At 42.3% G+C, this 9,673-nt stretch overlaps 1 long non-coding RNA gene across 1 annotated transcript; it reads right to left on the bottom strand.

The window, feature by feature from the left end:
• Nucleotides 1-590: 590 nt before the first annotated feature.
• Nucleotides 591-8,296, bottom strand: LOC125249795. Its single transcript, XR_007180647.1, has 4 exons — nucleotides 7,794-8,296; nucleotides 5,933-6,119; nucleotides 5,399-5,546; nucleotides 591-1,265 (listed from the first exon to the last, which is right to left on the bottom strand). It is a non-coding gene; the product is annotated as an uncharacterized LOC125249795 (long non-coding RNA).
• Between the last annotated feature and the right edge of the window lie 1,377 nt (nucleotides 8,297-9,673).

The following is a 9,673-nucleotide window of genomic DNA, read 5'->3' as shown; positions in this document are numbered from 1 at the left end:
GAATAGCATAGATTTTCAGTGATTTGTCTGGCTCTCCCTTGGGGTGAACTCTGATGAGACAGATTTTCTAACAGGATCGTGAACTATTAGCATCCCCACAGACCTCTGTGCATTTAGAGTTAATGGAAGGGTTTGCAATTTCTTTCTCCCCGCCATGCTCTGTATTGGGTGCCTTTAGCATCCATGGGGGTGGTCCAGGATGAAGAGCTGTGACATGTTTGTTACTGCCACACTCTGTGCACTGTATGCTAACATCACAGTCTTTGGCCACATGATCATTTGAAGAACAACATCTGAAACACACTGTAAAAAATTTCCCTGTAAAAAAACGGTAATCTACTGGCAGCTGTGGTTGCCAGCATGATACTGTAAAAATACAGAGCACTACCGTTTTTGAAATTAACAGCCAAGTACCGTTTTTTCAGCTACAGTAGATAACTGTAATTTAACAGTTAAATTACAGTAGTCTACTGTAGCTGAAAAAAAACGGTATTTGGCTGTTAATTTCAAAAACGGTAGTGCTCTGTATATTTACAGTATCATGCTGGCAACCACAGCTGCCAGTAGATTACTGTTTTTTTACAGGGAAATTCTTTTACATTGATAGCTGTTAAATGATATACTAGTCACAACCAAATCATTCAAATTTTAAATGCTATAATAACTCAGCATTTTATATTTGTCTATGGGTAACAAAAAGGAATAAAGCCAAGTTAGTGTTTTTTTTATTCCGATAAAAATGTAAAAGTATTCAAGTAATATTCGGTGCATATAAAAATAAACACCCATCAACATATCAAAATACAAAAATGGCTAATGAAAAAGCAAACATACAAACAAAAACAAACAATATATAGACAATCTACCTGTATATAAAATACAAATCGAATCAGGCTTCACCAAACATTACTCCAAAAAAACAATTGCACTGAAACAAACCAATTATTAAAATAAATAAATAAATAAACACTCAAACAGGCTTTAACAAAGCATCAGCATTTTTAATACCTAAATAACTTGGTAAAACAAAGTATAACTCACCAGGCCAGCATATTTTTCAGAAACCAACCTGCATGGGTGTGGGGTGTGTCAACTACACTTTTTAAATGAAGTCCCACTCAAAGTCCATAAGTCTCTTTAAGAGGTTTGACACTTTGGTGTTGACAGTTATGGTTTTCTTTTGCACTTTTTTCCCAGTTTTTTTGGATGTAACTTTTCCCCGTGCAGCCTTGGTCCCCTTTTCCGGATTTATTCCAACAAAACGTCTTTAAAATAAGAGAGAAATATTTTTAGTGAACAATGATTTTATATGGTATGATCAAAATTTTGGTAACACTTTACAATAAAATTTAATTTGTTAAAGGAACACACCAACTTTTTGGGACTTTAGCTTATTCACTGTATCCCCCAGAGTTAGATAAGTCCATACACACCATTCTCATCTCCGTGCGTGCCATAACTCTGTCTGACGCACCCACCGCTAGCCTAGCTTAGCACAAAGACTGGAGGTAAACGGCTCCATCTAGCCTACTGCTCAATAAGAGACAAAATAACGCCAACATTTTCCTATTTACATGTTGTGATGTGTATAGTTACATTGTGTACTAAGACCGACGGAAAATTAAAAGTTGTGATATTCTAGACCGATATGGCTAGGAACTATACTCTCATTTTTGTGTAATGATCAAGGAACTTTGAGCCGTCCCACGAGTGCAGCGGCGCAATAATATTACACAGCGCCTGAAATAGTCCCCAGCGCTCTCTGTGTAAGCAGGTTGTCACATTAGTTATGTTGACGGAAGTTAGCCTATTTTCAGGCGCTGTGTAATATCATTGTGCCGCATTGTTCCTTGATTATTACGCAGGAATGAGAGTATAGTTCCTAGCCATATCGGTCTAGAAAATCACAACTTTCCGTTTCCCGTTGGTCTTAGTACACAATGTAACTATACACATCACAACATGTAAATAGGAAAATGTTGGCGTTATTTTGTCTCTTATTGAGCAGTAGGCTAGATGGAGTTGTTTACCTCCAGTCTTTGTGCTAAGCTAGGCTAGCGGTGGGTGCGTCAGATGAGAATGGGGTGTATGGACTTATCTAACCCTGGGGGATACGATGAATAAGATAAAGTCCCAAAAACTCGGTGTTCCTTTAACAATTTTAGTTAACATGAACTAAGAATGAACAATACTTCTACAGCATGTATTAATCTTAATTATTTTCAATATTTGCATTATTGTTGTTAAAATCAAAAGGGTGTATATGTTAACATTAGTTAATGCACTGAACTAACAATCAATGAACTATATTAAATACTGTAACTGTCACGATCACGTCTGTTCCTGTCACATCCCGGACTACATTACCCATAATCCTCTCTGCCAATCACCTGCACTCACTCCACCAATCACTATCACTAATCACCACACCCAGCTGCAGTACATTAACAGGACTATAAAGGACTTTCACTCACACCACCTCACCGCGAGGTCTTGATTACTCTGGTATCACTTCTGAGCGTTTATATTCCTGTCTGCCTGTCTGTTGCCGTTACTGTCTGTTCCCTGTTATTGACCCGTTGCTGCCTGTCCTGACCCTTGCCTTGTCTACCGTCCTGTGAATGATATCTGCCTGTCCTCGATCTACTGCCTGTACTCTGACCACGACTCTGCCTGTTCCTTGCTGTTCCTGTCTGATCCTGATTGACCCTGCCTGTACGACTACGATATTCTTAATAAAGCTTGCAAATGGATCTCTGCCTCAGTCCCGCTTCGTTACAGAAGAGCTCGCTGCCACAACGATCCAGCAGCTTTCCCGGAGAGCATCTACACGGTATGGACATTACGCAATTACTATTGTGGAGTTCGCAGGGCACGCAATCCTTAGAGGAATATGTGCAGGAATATCTAGACATTGCTTACCTCTCTGATCTTCCGGACTGTGCTCTGATTGATTTCTTTTGTGATGGCGTCAACCAACCTCTCCAGAATCAACTAAGACGAGAGGGACCGCGTTCGTCACTCAGCAGCTTTATGGACTATGCATTGTTGTCTGTTGGGTCTCTGTTTACTGTGGGAGTCGCGGAGGAATGCGACACCATGGTAGGTCACGTAATGGCCGCCGCGCCACGTAACACGCACCAGATGGCGGCTACCATCACAACAGCAACACGTCATGTCGCCGCTGATCGCCCAGAGTCACGTCACGTCTCCGCTGATCGCCCAGAGTCACGTCACGTCTCCGCTGATCGCCCAGAGCAACGTCACGTCTCCGCTGATCGCCCAGAGCAACGTCACGTCTCTGCTGATCGCCCAGAGCAACGTCACGTCTCCGCTGATCGCCCAGAGCAACGTCACGTCTCCGCTGATCGCCCAGAGCAACGTCACGTCTCCGCTGATCGCCCAGAGCAACGTCACGTCTCTGCTGATTGCCCAGAGCCCGTTCCAGCCAGTGAATCCGTTCCCGAGCCCGTTCCAGCCAGTGAGTCCACTCCAGTCCAGCATGCTTTCCCTGTCAGTCCTGTGATGGCCAAGAGGGCTGTCTTCACTTTTTATGTCTTGGCTGTCATGCGTGCGTGGAGGATGTACTCGAGCTCTATGGACTTGGGAGCAGTCTGCCCGCCCGAGCCCGCTGCTGTCCCAGAGCAGTCCGCTGTTGTCCCAGAGCAGCCCGCTGTTGTCCCAGAGCAGCCCGCTGTTGTCCCAGAGCAGCCCGCTGTTGTCCCAGAGCAGCCCGCTGTTGTCCCAGAGCAGTCCGCTGTTGTCCCAGAACGGCCTGCTGCCGTCTCAGAGCAGCCGTTTGCCCCGCTGGCCGCTTCGCTCTCAAGCCCGCCGGTCGCTACGCACTCAAGCTCGCCGCTTGCAACGCACTCAAGCTCGCCGCTTGCAACGCACTCAAGTTCGCCGCTTGCAACGCACTCAAGTTCGCCGGTTGCAACGCACTCAAGTTCGCCGGTTGCAACGCACTCAAGTTCGCCGGTTGCAACGCACTCAAGTTCGCCGGTTGCAACGCACTCAAGTTCGCCGGTTGCAACGCACTCAAGTTCGCCGGTTGCAACGCACTCAAGTTCGCCGGTTGCGACGCACTCAAGTTCGCCGGTTGCGACGCACTCAAGTTCGCCGGTTGCGACGCACTCAAGTTCGCCGGTTGCGATGGACAAGATGGCTGTTTCGCCAGTGCCTACGGGCAAGATGGCCGCCCCTTTGGTGTCAAGGAACATAGGGGGTGTTCCAGCCATCGAGTCCGCTCCAGAACCTGTGCTACTTGCCCTGCCAGCGCCCCACAAGCTCCTTGTCCACGAATCGACCATGGCCACCGTTGATTTCCCCAAGAACTTTTTGGGGGGGGGCCATATACCAGAGGGTGGGGAGCTTGTGGGTGGGGACCCTGCACGACCTCAACCATCAGCGTGCTCCGAACTGCTAGGGCCGCCCATGGACTATAAACCCCTATGGCCATTAATGGACTTTGACCCGCCGTGGTCATCTTCGGACTCTGTCCTGCCGTGGCTGCCCGAGCCACCTGACCCGCCGTGGCTGCCCGAGGCTCCTGACCCGCCGTGGCTGCCCGAGGCTCCTGCCCCGCCGTGGCTGCCCGAGGCTCCTGGACCTGCATTGGGGACCCCGTTCCTGTCTGCATGCAGGTCTCCAATGCACCCACCCTCCCTCCCCAGCTGTTCCTTTTACGCCGCGAGGACGCGCCTTCCGGGAGGGGGGCGTTATGTCACGATCACGTCTGTTCCTGTCACATCCCGGACTACATTACCCATAATCCTCTCTGCCAATCACCTGCACTCACTCCACCAATCACTATCACTAATCACCACACCCAGCTGCAGTACATTAACAGGACTATAAAGGACTTTCACTCACACCACCTCACCGCGAGGTCTTGATTACTCTGGTATCACTTCTGAGCGTTTATATTCCTGTCTGCCTGTCTGTTGCCGTTACTGTCTGTTCCCTGTTATTGACCCGTTGCTGCCTGTCCTGACCCTTGCCTTGTCTACCGTCCTGTGAATGATATCTGCCTGTCCTCGATCTACTGCCTGTACTCTGACCACGACTCTGCCTGTTCCTTGCTGTTCCTGTCTGATCCTGATTGACCCTGCCTGTACGACTACGATATTCTTAATAAAGCTTGCAAATGGATCTCTGCCTCAGTCCCGCTTCGTTACAGTAACAAATGTATATCTCTTTGTTAGTTCATGTTAGTTAAAGCATTCACAAATGTTTCCAAATGATATATTATTGTATTGTGATACTATGGCCTTTTAAAGAAAAAAAGTCACAAGTTTGAGAGAACAAAGTTAAGTAAATTATATAGTTATTTTAGGTGGAACTATTTCTTAAAGGGTTAGTTCATTCAAAAATAAAATTTCTGTCATTAATTACTCACCCGTAAGACCTTTGTTCATCTTCGGAACACAAATTAAGATATTTTTCCTGTGTAAACATCACATGCATGTATGTCTGCTCACGTGTTCAGCTTCGGCCAATACTGTGTTGGCATTCGGATGTAAACAAGGAATCCTGCACTGAGTTCACTACGTATGACAACAGTTCATATTGTTAAATAAAGTCAATTTTTTTTTGCTTTGCTTTTTTGATGCACAAAAAGTTCTTGTAACAAATTTAAGGTTGAACTACTGCAGTAACGTTGACAATTTTTACTACAATTTGAATACACTTTTTGGGCTTCCAAAACTTGGACAAATGTAATGCCATTACAATGCTGGAAGAAGCCAGGATCTTATTTAAAATAACTCAGATTTTGTTTGGCTGAAAGAAAAATGTCATATTCACCTAGGTTGGCTTGAGGGCGAGTAAATCATGAGATGATAAATTTCATTGTTGGGTGAACTATTCCTTTAAGTCACCAAACTAATACTAACATATTAATTAATAATAAATAATATGAGTGCAAATTTACCTTTGAAGGAATTCCAGTGTGGATGCTGCTTCCTCCTGGTACTGCAAATTAAAGATATAATACAGAGAGAACAATGCAGCAAGTCCAGTGAGAAAAGTTGGCTGCACACCCTCGCAGATTATGCAGCCTTCCAGGCTGATCATCCACCGTTTCATCCATTGCCCCGGATTTTCACCTACACCATACACTGTGTGCAGAATTATTAGGCAAGCTAACTTTCTGATCATATTTTTTTTCCAAACACATTTGACCAATTTCAATCCACATCAATCTTAATAACTACTATTAATAATGTTTTTAATCATTTATAAGTGATATATAATTGTTCATGAAGGCTGGAAATGAAAAATGCCTTATATTCAGGTGTGCAGAATTATTAGGCAGGTTTGCTTTTACAGGCAAAATGAGCCAAAAAAGAGATTTAACTTAGACTGAAAAGTCAAAAATGATTAAATACTCACGAGAAGGACGCAATACTAATGCAATACTAGAAATTGCAAAGTTAAAGCATGACCAAGGGACAGCAAAATGCTCATTAGGTCAGCGGGGTCATACAAAAACAGGTGGAAAAGAAAAGACACATGTTAACTGCAAAAGATTGAAGAATTAAGGTGAAGAGTTAAGTGTGAAACCATCAGGAACCTTTTAGTCTCCAGCGCCACCATTTTCCAGAACTGCAACCTACCTGGAGTCTCCAGAAGTGCAAGGTCTCAGGATCTCAGAGACTTAGTTAGGTTAGCTAAAGAATCCTAAAAAATGACCCGCTCTTAATAAGAATCACAAGCTGAAGTGTTATAAAATACATGAAGACTGGGTTTTTATAGGCTTTATAGACAGACAGATTGAGAGTGACTCCTGAAGGACCAGCACCACATCCTCTTGTACCACTGTTTGAAGAATTTATCTTCCAGAATCTGGCAGTTGTAAAATGACGATCTGAATTAGCAACGGAGGACTGGGATGAGATGTTTAATAAATAATTACATACAATATCGTTTTAAGAACAAAAACCTGAAAAATGTCTTGAAATACAACATCTGAACAATATCTTGAGGTGTGGTGACCGAGGAGGAATAACGTTACTGACGACGGGCCGCTTCGAGTTGTGGCTGCATTACAATCTCGGATAGGCCCATGCATTGTTTTTTCTAATAATTCAGCGGCCCGTCGTCAGTTATTCCAAAACCTAACGTTAAAATCGGAGTTTGGAGAACACGAACTACTGAAAAGCCTCACCGTTGATAACTGTCTATCGGTCTCTTTTACAGTCGTCTGTCTTTCAGTAGCCTAACACGCGATTCGCGCCAACAGCCAAAAATATCTCAAGAGCCCCCATGTGCTGTTTTTTTTACAGTATTAGGCCGTTTTTCTCAGGAACAAACCTTTTTACTGTTAAGTGCTGTAAATTTACTGCAAGTAATTAATTTACCGACCATTAGCTGTAAATTTACAGGATTTAACTGTTTATTGAAATTACGGTATTTTACTGTTGGAAATTGGCTGTAAATTTACAGCAATTTTTTACAGTGCAAATATTATGCTCCTTCAAAAACATTTTCCGTTCCTCAATGCTCTTGGCTCTGAAGGCTCTGCACCTTTTGAAGGTATGGGGTTTCCTGTGAATGGGGCATTGTCTGTTGATATCTGGCTTACTAATCAGTGAATCGGTAGAGCTGGTTGTTTGTGCAATCTCAGTTTTGTGAGTAGAGATGAAGCTTTTCAGTGGTCCGCTTCTTTTTACTGAGATTTCTGGCTTTGCAGGGGCAGTCGAAGATAAGTGGAATGTGAAACTTGGGTCGTTACGCATGTAGGCTTCCCTGCATACAAACTCTGTGAAAAATGTGAATGGAGGAAATGGTACCTGGAACTGAAGCTTGTATTGAGACCCTTGGGACATCCACTTCTCTTGGAGGCTAGGAGGAAGTTTGTTGACAATAGGTGCCACGCCCCGCGCTGTGTCTAAGAAAGAGAGCCCGGGTAGGTAGCCTCCAAGCTTCGCTGACTCCACTTCTTTGAGCAGATCTGCAAGTTCTCTTAGCTTTTGGGGTTCTTTGCTGTTGATTTTAGGGAAGCAGTCCAGTTTATCAAAAAGCGTTTTCTCAATTATTTCCGCACTCCCAAAGCTTACTTCTAGACAGTTTTGGAAGAACACCAAAGTCCTTACTGGAATTATAATAAGGTATTGATTCTATTGAGGTATATGATTATAATGAGGTATTGTTATTTGTGTTTGTTTCTTCTTTATGATTATAATGAGGAATCATAAAAGCTATGCATAATGATTGCTGAACTGTTGGATTCTCTAATAAAAAGTTTCTAAACATTATTATAACAGATTATTATTATTACTCATCCTCATGTGTTTCTAAACCAATATAACTTCTTTAAACAATATTTTGGTAACAAAGTGGTTTCAGTTCCCATTGACTTCCAATGTATTGACCAAGAGGAACTGACTCATTCTAGGAAACGGGTGCCATTTCCACTTTGCATTTTTCAAAATTTTCATTATGAACAAACTTTTTTTTTTTAAACAAACCTACAAAATGAAAGATATGTTAATCTTCCAAAAAACATATTTTCACACCTCAGGCACAAAATCTTTATTAATATTATCCTTTTTATTCAGGCAAGGAAGCCATTCTTGTTCCACCCCGTCACGGACAATATGTATGCCATTGGAGTGGTAAAACAAGAAATAGATTTTTAAAATCTAATGTTTTCCTAATAGAAAAATGTCCCTTTTTTGGAAACCATCAATAATTTTACCATCAAAAAACCATCAGTAATTTTTTTTTTTTTTTTTTTATTCTTAGATTTTTAATCTTGAAATATGAATTTGACCTTTCAATGGCCTCATTGTTTGTACTGAAAAAATGTATTCACTTAAAAAATACAAATAAAGTTACATTTATCTCATTAGTCCACACAACAAGAACATCATTCAACATTAATTTATGTACTATTTCATTTTCTTTCCATAAAGTTTTAACAAAATGACCCTGTGACGGGGTGGTAAATGTGACGGGGTGGTATGGACAAAGTGTTTCTCTATATGATCTGCTGGTTTTAAACTTTAAAAACTGGGGGAGGCCAGACCTTCAAATTGACTAAAAAGTGTGTGAGTGATATAATGAGTGAGTGAATTAATGAATTAATAAACCAAACAGTGTTGCCAAGTCTGCATTTTTCCTGCGAAACTGGGCTAGGCTACTTTTACACTGTTGCAGTGGGTTGTTTTTCATGTCCACTGGTTGAAGCGAGCCCAAATAACATGATATTTAGCCCTTGGAATGCACATTTTACCAAGGGAACCCTGCCAAAAAGAAAAAGTTTTACCCCCCAGAATGTGATTTTTATCGAGGGACATTTTGGGATGAAATTTACCACCCCGTCACATACCACCCCATCACAAAAACGTGACGGGGTGGTAAATTTCATCCCAAAATGTCAGCAAATCTCCCATGTGGTCAAGTTTCTCACCTAGCATATATGCATTCAATCTGAAATTCAATTATCTTTGTATTAATAATGTAAAAGAATAATAAAAAACAGTTTTCCCTATCTATTGTGCATGACGGGGTGGTAAGTTTAAGCTTGACGGGCCCTGCCTAACATGAAAAAGCAACAAATAAACAATGTAAAAAAAATTTACATAGTTGCCTTCTTTTGTTCTTGGTGGCTATAAGGCTCAAATGATGTCACTTAGGCTTTGTGATGTCATTTAAAGGAACAGAGCAT

Source organism: Megalobrama amblycephala, linkage group LG16 (genome assembly GCF_018812025.1).
Source record: "Megalobrama amblycephala isolate DHTTF-2021 linkage group LG16, ASM1881202v1, whole genome shotgun sequence".
Classification (NCBI taxonomy): domain Eukaryota; kingdom Metazoa; phylum Chordata; class Actinopteri; order Cypriniformes; family Xenocyprididae; genus Megalobrama; species Megalobrama amblycephala.
Note: the sequence above shows the minus strand (reverse complement) of the source record. Positions and strands in the feature narration are given on the sequence as shown.